Consider the following 8,930-nt stretch of genomic DNA (forward strand, 5'->3'; position numbering starts at 1 on the left):
GCTGGGGGTCTGCACCAGGGCCTTGCACCTGCTAGTCAAGCATTCTACCACTGAGCTACACCTAGTGTGTGTGTGTGTGTGTGTGTGTATGTATGTGTGTGTGTGTTTTATAACTGTAATTATTATTGTGTGTGTGTTTGCACAGTGTGCGTGCATGGGTGCTGCAGCATGTGTGTAGAGGTCGGAGGACAACTTTGTGAAGTTGGTTCTTTCCCTTCACTGTTATATGCGTTCTTGGGATCAAACTCAGGTCCAGAGGCTTGCAAGGCAAGTGTCGTTACCCAGTGAGTCATCTAACTGGCCCCAGTGTGTATTTTTTTTGCCATACTTATTTTTATTTTATGTATATGAGTATTATGCCTTCATATGTGCTAGTGCATCCGTGTTGTGTGGTACCCTCGGAGGACAGAAGAGGATATCAGATGGAGGACAGAGGAGGATGTTGGATCCCCTGGAACTGGAGTTACGGACAGTTGTTAGCTGCCGTGTGGGTGCTGGAATTTGAACCTGGGTCTTCTGCAAGAACAGCCAGTGTTCTTAACTGCTGAGCCATCTCTCCAGCCCCTTTTGCCATATTTTTTCTGAGCTACTTTGGAGTTAGTAGTTGGGTACCTTGGGTTTTGTTGTTTTGTGTGAAGGTCTTGCTACATAGCCCAAGCTGGCCTGGAACTCTCAAACTTTTTTTTAATCTGATTTTTACTGTATGTGTATGAGTGTTTTGGCACATGGAGTAAGTGGACCACATGTGTGCATTGTCCATGGAGGCCGGAAGGGGAGGTCAGATGCCTTGTAACTGGAATTATAGATGGTTGCTAGCCACCATGTGGGTGCTGGGAACTGAATCCGGGTCTTCTGGAAGAGCAAGTGCTCTTAACCATGGAGCCATTTCTCCAGCCCCATAGAACTTTCTATCTTACTGCCTCTACCTCATGAATACTGGGACTACAGGTGTATGCCATCACATCTGCCTTCAGCTGGGTACCTTTGTGTCCTTCTGCAACTAATACTTTAGAACAGTATGGTCCCTAAGATCAGGGAATTCTCATACGGAACCATGGTACGGCTGCCAGAGCCCAGCCGTTTGCATCCACCCAGTGCTCCTGTGTCACCCCAGTTTGTATTCAAAATTTGTCAGTTTCCCTAGGGACACTTGCTGCTGGTCATGTTCTTCCGTAAGAGTCAGACCTGGACAGTGAGCTTCCTAGCTCCCTTCATTGGACGGGGCCTTGCTGTCTCTAGATTGCTTAGCCTTGGCATCTGAGGAGCCTACATGCGGTATTCTTTCCTGGTCACCTGCTTTTCTGGCAGGAATCTGGCCATAGTATTGCGTATGGCTCATAGTGTGGTATCAGGAGGCCCAGCATGTTGGGTAGTCTCTACATGATGTTCTCGGAGACCCCTTCCTATTCAGTTTATTTTAGTCGCTGTTTCTCCTAGCCTTGGTTCAGCCTTTGGCTCTCCTTCCTGGTCTGTTTTGATCTCTCTTCTCTATATCCGGTTCTCTCTCTCTGTCTCTGTTGGAATCATGCACTGTTTCCTGTTCTTGTCCCTTCACCCGATCCTCCCCTCCCTTCTTTGTTTTTAAGCAATTTTCATTACATTTCATGTATGTGTGTATGTGTGCACTTCTGTTCATGTATGTGCACAAGGGACAACTTACAGGATCTCTCTCTCTGTCTCTCTCTTGCTCTCTCTGTCTCTGTCTCTCTGTCTCTTTCTCTCTCTCTCTCTCTCTCTCTCTCTCTCTCTCTCTCTCTCTCTCTCTCTCTCTCTCTCTCTTTCATGTGGGTCCCAGGGATCAAACTCAGATCCTCGGGCTTGGTAGCAGGGCCCTTTACCCACTGAGCCCTCCCTCCCTGCCTGTCCCTCCTGTCCTCTCTTCCCCTTCATCTTTCTCTCTCCTCCCTCTTCTCTGGACCTGGTTTGCTTTTCTCCCTGTGCTGCTTCCTCCTTCCTCCTCCTGTGTTCTGGTCTCATCATATGCCTTCCTAGTTTCTCTCTGAAACACTGAACTCTTGACCCACCAAAAGACAAGAGTCACTTAGACCTAACCTCAGATCAACCCACAGCTCTCTGCCTCACTAAATATGGTTCTTGGTTTGTGCCTCTTTCGTATGAGGAATCAAGGGGAAATACAAAGTCCTTCTGACGACAGGCTTTGGTGCTGGCACACCTGCCTGAGGTGGAGTCTCCCATGCTAGGACCTCATCTCTGGGCATGGAGGAAGGGGCAGGCTTCAGGAGAAGGGTCTTCTATCCTCACTCTCCAGATGTCTTCTACTCACTTATAGATGCTTTCCCACCATAGGGTCCACAGACCCCTAACTCCCCTCTAGGCTGGGGCTGAGGTTCACAGAGGCTTGGCCAGGGCTGAGCAAACATTGTCTTCCTGCCAAAGCCAACCAACTCAAGGGTTTGAGGTTAGCAGGCTCCCCAGTACTTCAGGGAACTAGACCCATAGTGGTCTTCATCCTCATTTGGTGGTTCACTGGATTGGAGGGAACCCAGACCCTCATGTCTGCTCTCTGGATTAGGCCCCAAACCACAGTCCAGAGAAGAGAAGCCAGACCACAGCCCTCTCCATTATTACGAGGCCTATCCCACCGTGGACTTTGAATCCATCATTATCACCCCTGTTAATGCAGCCAATATTAGAGCAACTGAACAATGCTCCATGCTGGGACCCAGACGCCCACTGTGCACAGAGAATGGCCTCTTGAGAGAATCAATACTTCACCTTGATGCTGTCTTTGGTCTTTTGGAGGCTCATCTGCAGAATGAGGGGCTTGGAATGGAAGCTCCATGGATTTCTCTCTCCAAGTTTTGACACCACCGCTGATGGCTGCCCTCTCCTCCTGGAAGTGCAGGTAGCTCTAGCCACCTTCCCAAGAGCCGTTCCTGCTCTGGCCTGCTTGGGAATACAATGATGATTCCACGTATTTGTGTGTTTCTCTCCTGGTCCTGCCTCGGGGACTTTCCACCCTTCCTGTTCCTCTGCACACATTTGTTTTCATCTATGGAATGAGACATTACCAAGGACAGTGCCGGGCAAAAGACAAAGAAGCGTTCCTGGCCACCCAGCTAGTCCTTCCTGCCAGTCCAGGGCTGGGCAGCCTCCTCTCCTGCCTGGGGCTCCATGGCAGTGGGATTTGCCAGGGAAAAGGTAGAAGGCACCCTCTGCTGTGCCTCTTCGGGTGATGTGGCACACAAACTCAGGGGACATAAAAGCCACAAAGGCCAGGAAAGCTCACACAGCACACAGTCTCTTGCTTTGTAGCTGAGCAATCCGGGACCCAGGCAGGGGACATAATGGCCTCCTCAGTGTCAGAGCAGGCTCTGAATCCCAAGGCTTTTGACTTCCACTTCATGGCTCCTTCATCTGTCTCCCTTGGATTCCCGGCTTGCAAGCTCAATAACTCCCATCCCCAGACCTGTTGGCAGGCCAAAGGAATAACTCATGTGAGTCAAAAGCAATTTGCAAACATAAATAATTTTCAATGCCAGGAGAGGAGCCAGCGGGAAGATGCATAGAAGCCTGAGAGGAACACAGCTGGTCTGGAGTCTCCTTCACCCTGCAGGGTCCTTCCTCTGCCCTTTCAGCTCTGGTGGGAGGTTGGGGGTGGGAGGGAACAGTATCAACAGAGCCGGAAGTGACTGCCCGTGCCAAACGTTCAGTGCTTGCACACTGTCTATAGGAGGGACTCTGCCTGCAGTATCTTCCTTCCCCATCCCCAGCTTTCTCATGGTTCTGTAAACCTGACTTCTCTAGAGGCTCAGTGAGGAATAGATGGTAATCTGCGCCTTGGAAGCCCAGGTCTTCTCCCCACAGACTACAGTTTCCTTCATCCTCCATCCCCAGGGGGCAGACAGTGTAACAGGGAAGCACACCACTATTTTGTGGTTCATTTGCTGTGCTCCATGGGCACCGCATACGGGCCCCTGTTCTTCAGTTTGGAGACTGCTGTAGGGAAGTGAGCTGACCTCACCCAAACATTCTTGACTATAGATAGATACCTTCTCATGTTCTCCCGTTAGGATGGCGCACACTGCCCTGACAACCAGCACAGTCTCTCTTCAGAGGCTCTGAGGATGGAGTTAGAAATGAGCCAGGAGCCAGCGTCATTTTGGAAGGCCCAGAGCATTAAACACACCTTTCCAAAGCCCACCCCAAGAGGCTGTCTGAAGCAGAGAGAAACAATGGAAACCAGACACCATGGAATTAGTGAAGAATTTCTCAGATGAAACAGGAAAAGGAGGAAATCCAGGGAGGTTTACAGGACACCTGGCGCAGGTTGAAAGGATCCAGGGCTGGTTGTTGGCAATATTAAGCTCCCCACTGTGGTGTGTTTGAAAGGGTCCTTCACTGGGGCAGCAAGGGGAGCTGTTCCTGCCAGTCCAGGTGGTGGTGGTGCTGTCACACTCCTCCGGCCTTTAGTGCACACACAGGTGCGCGCACACATGCATGGGTGCACCTCATAATGCAACATCCCTTATTAATGCCAGCCCTCCACCTTGACCTAGACTGGAAAACTTGCAGACTATTGCAGCACCCTGTATCAGGCCCCATGTGTCAGGTCTTATACACACAGCTCACATGAACACAAATCCTGAATAAAGAGAGCATGGCATGTGAGTGTACGCGTGTGTGTATATGTGTGTTGGGGGGGGTCACATACCCACGTCTCTAGCATCCTGAACCACACATTAAAAACTGCATACATAAGGATAAGAGCCTGCCCCAAGGTGCAGAAATTAAACCACGGGTCTTCTTGCATCTTTCTCTAGGATTACCCTTAGGGTCTGTTTCTCTAAATTCAATTAACTACATAATTACCCGGAGTTTCCAGAAATCCTCAGAAACCACTCAGGTGCAGAGTGAGGGGGCAGAAAAACCCACAGTAGCTGAACACAGTGTGTCTGCTCAGCTCCTGGTGGGAAAAAGAGAAGGGCCTGTTGGCCACGGGGAGCTAGGTTGCCTGAACCAGGGCTCCTGGGTAACCCTTGACTCAGGATGATATTAATGGTTTGCAGCCTAGAAACTGGCTTCACTGTCTGAAGCCCTGTCATGCACACCCATGCATACATGCAGGACTTGACATACCTTGAGATAGTAGAGCCAAGGGGTCCAGTTAAGAATTTTATTCAAGGGGCTAGGGATGTAGCTCAGTTGGTAGAGTACTCTCAAAGCCCTGGGTTTCATCCCCAACACCTGTGGTAGGTAGCCCATGCCTATAATCCTAGCATTTGAGAGAGAGCGGCACAAGTTCAAGGTAATCCTTGGCTACATAGTGAGTGTGAGGACCAGCCTGGGATACATGAGAACCCGTTTCAAAGGAAAAACCATGCAAAAACACAAAACAAACAAAAACTATGTACAAGCAGGATTTTTTTTTTTTTGAGACATGGTCTCCCTGTAGCCCCAGCTGGCCTGGAACTCACTATGTAGACCAGGCTGGCCTCAAGCTCACATAGAGCTACCTGCCTCTGCCTCCCAAGTGCTGGGATTAAAAGTGTGCTCCACTACACCTGGCATATCCCTTGCTTTCTAAGAGCTCAAGGCCCTGTGTGAGGGATGCAAGGCCCAGTTATAGACACATACATAGGTTGCCACATGCTGCTGACTAACAATGAGGCAGGGGCGGTAGGTGGATCATGAACAGTGAATAGTAGCTCCAAGGGCAGGCCCTATGCTGGAATAATCTAGAACAATCTCAGAGAATCAATGGGACCTGAACCAGCCTCTGAAGCACCCACTGACAGACCCTCAGAGATGGGGAACAGGTCCTGGAGACACAGGGCTGTAGACTGCTGACTCTCACCCAGTTGACTGGCTCTTTGACTTCAGGAGGCCATCAAGCCTTTCTATGACTACATGCAAAACAGACACAGTGATGGGACCCACCGCATAGAAATGAGAGAAGTTGACACAATAACCCCCACAAAGAGCCCAGTGCTTATCAATAGTAACCAATACTGACCGTGAAGGAAAAGACCAGCAGCAGCAAAAGAGGGATGAATTTCTGAGCTAATGGCACAGGGCTTGTACCCAAGAATAACAGGGTTCAATATGATTTCCTCCTCAGAGTCTCACCTTCCCAGATGCAAGACAAGCACAGAACAGGATCATAGAATCTGCCTGTTTCCAAAAGCATGAGTTTCTGGCTTTGATCTAGGGCAGCCTTCCTGTGTGAGCCTCATACTAATTCTCTAGGCCTTGTGACATTCTCAAACATCAGGGTAAAGCCGAGGAGGTTGAGGTTCCAGGGTCATCAGCAGTCTACTCTAAAGGCAATGAAGGCAGGGCTGAGGCTTGCAGCTTGGAGGGGAGGACAACAGTGGTTCAGGGGTAAACATCTCCACCCATTTGTGCCTTGGTCAAGCCAAGACTGCAAGCCAGAAGCCGTTGGGAGACTTTACATCTGATGTGGGGTGTTTAATGTTCTTTGGCAAAGACGTGACCTGTGTATTTATTTAGGGGGTTTTCCAGAAATGCTCAAGGCTTTCTCTTGACCCAATTAATCTTTCCCTTTACCTGGTTCTGTCTTCAAGGTGACCAGGAAACAGGTATGGGAAGGCAGAGAGGTTTTGGCGGTGGCACAGCAACTAGCTCTGCTCCATCTTCCTTGAATGTCCTGGTAGTTTGCTGTTGGGTATGGGGAGAAGTCTCCATTCAAGAGCCCAGAGTGGGTTAAAGACCAAGTGTCCATTCTGGCCTTCCCCCACTTCATCTCAGTGTGCCATGTGTTCAGAGAACTCTCACCCTACTTCCAGCCTAATCACAGATGAGGACCCTGTGCCACCCAGCAACCTTTCTATGTCCCTTGACTACATGCTCCAGGTCATTACAATTACCCTTACAGGACTGATGGATTTCAGGCCTCTGTGCATACCCTCTACTGTTGGACTAAGATGTCTCTGTGGGTAAGATGGACCATGGTGACTATGTAGGACTGAAACAGTTTCCAGGCAAAATTCAGGGTATCAGCTAAATTTCTATTTCACCTAAACAATGTAACATTTTTTTAGAAGTATGTCTAAAATATTTCATGGACATACATGTGCTAAAATCAATGCATTTTAGGGCTGGGATGTAGCTCAGCAGGTAGAATGCTTGCCCAGCATTGGTCCTGGGTTTGGCTCCCAGGACCAATTAAAACCAGGCATGGTGGTGACCCCAGCACTCATGGGTAGAGGGAGGTCATCTACTTAGACTCAGCTGATAGAAAAAAAGAAAAAAAGCAGTGGGTACCTGCTATTCAAATGTAACTAAGTACCCTAGATTCTTATTTGCTTGGTCAGGCAACTCTAGAGCAAATCACCCTGGATCTGTGGGATGCCCCCCACCAGTGGTGTTCAAGGATGAGCTGAACTTGGCTCTTCTGAGAATAAGTTAGGGCTCCAGGGAGATCAGAGCTGCAGTCAGACCAGCTCCCAACAGGAGGGTTCACAAGTGCCCCGCCCTTTGCACTGGGTCATCTCTTGCTTCTGTGTTGGAGACTGAGCTCCGTGGGAAAGGTTCAGGTGGGGAAAAAAAACCAAGGTTTGGGTGTGTAGAATACAGCTCTGGGAGGAAACTAAACAGGCCAAACTCAGAGGGCACCTGGCTTATCTGTTCTATATTTACCTTCTCTCCCCTGAATTCAGTCTCGTAGAGATGGTTTGTGACCCTTTGCTTGTGACATGCTGGTCAGAGACCATCCACACCTCCACATCAGGAGAGTTGGGGTTTCTGAATCTTTGTCACCCCAAAAGCCCATGGAGGAGGAACTTTTATCTGGTGTCAGGGCCTCTAACCCTCTTTCTGTGCCTTGGACATGTCTTCTAATACCAGTGCCAAGGGGCTCAGGGGGCAGGGAGCTTCTCTGTAGGATTTGGAACAGCTAGTTTGGTTCTAGAATTGGCACAAGAGCCAGGTAATGCCCAGTTTTTGAAGAGACTGTTTGCTCATCAGGACCTTAGACCTGTCCTACAGAGAGTTGTCTTCCTGGTGACTGAATAGGTCAAGATGCTAAGAGGGTACCTGGCTTAGCCTCCTCTTGGGACAGAAAGTGGTGGTAGACACTAGGCTGGCCACCTCAGCTGCACCTTGGAACCTCTGCACCCACTGTTCACTTCCTGACTGGGGTACCAGGTCTGCTCAGAACCACCCCCAAAGTCCCTGCCACCCATGCCCAGTTTTAAGGCCTCAGGCCACCAGCAGGCCAGACCCTCAGGAAGGCTAGTGGGCTAATGTTCTGCTCCTGGCTGTCTTCTAGGAGTGCCACATTCTGCCTCCCTTCCCCCTTCCCAGGCCCTGCAGAACAGGGACCACCCCAGGGGCCAGGCTCCCAATCAAGTCACCAACTCTGCTGACTGGAGCAGGAGTTTCCTAGCATCAGGGAGGCTTTAGTTCTTAACTGGAAAAGCAGGGCCTGAGGTTCTTGCCTGGCGTGGACCTTTGTGCACCAGCCAGTGAAGGGCAGGCCCAATTCTAGTGCTGAGCAGGCGGGTTGCCAGCAGCAAGATCAGCCTCCTCCGCACACAGGGTGGCAAAGGGCGATCGTTACACAGAGGGGGAGGGGTGTTTAACTCACTCTGAAGGGGGCTCCCGGGGATGGGGTAGTGGGAGGGACAATTCACAAAAGCCAGGGCTAGAAACTCCCAAAGGCCTTTATTCTGCCCCTCAGGCCACCTCCCCAGCGACCCCCCCCCAACTACGCTGTCCTCTTCTGCCCTGGTGCCGGGGTAGGCTCAGTTCTCGGTCTCAAAGTGAGGCTTTGGAAGCGGGAGGGGCCCCCGGAGGCCACAAGATCACCAGGCCGGTGGCCCCTGGTCCTTCTCTGCCACCGCGCCAGGGGAAGATGCTGTCTGCAGAGAGCCGGCCACCGCCACGGCATACCCGGGTCGCGGCTTCCTGGCCCGGGGAGACGCTCCCCTCACCCTCTCCAGGCC

This window comes from Nannospalax galili, unplaced genomic scaffold (genome assembly GCF_000622305.1).
Source record: "Nannospalax galili isolate Female #2095 unplaced genomic scaffold, S.galili_v1.0 scaffold945, whole genome shotgun sequence".
Lineage (NCBI taxonomy): Eukaryota > Metazoa > Chordata > Mammalia > Rodentia > Spalacidae > Nannospalax > Nannospalax galili.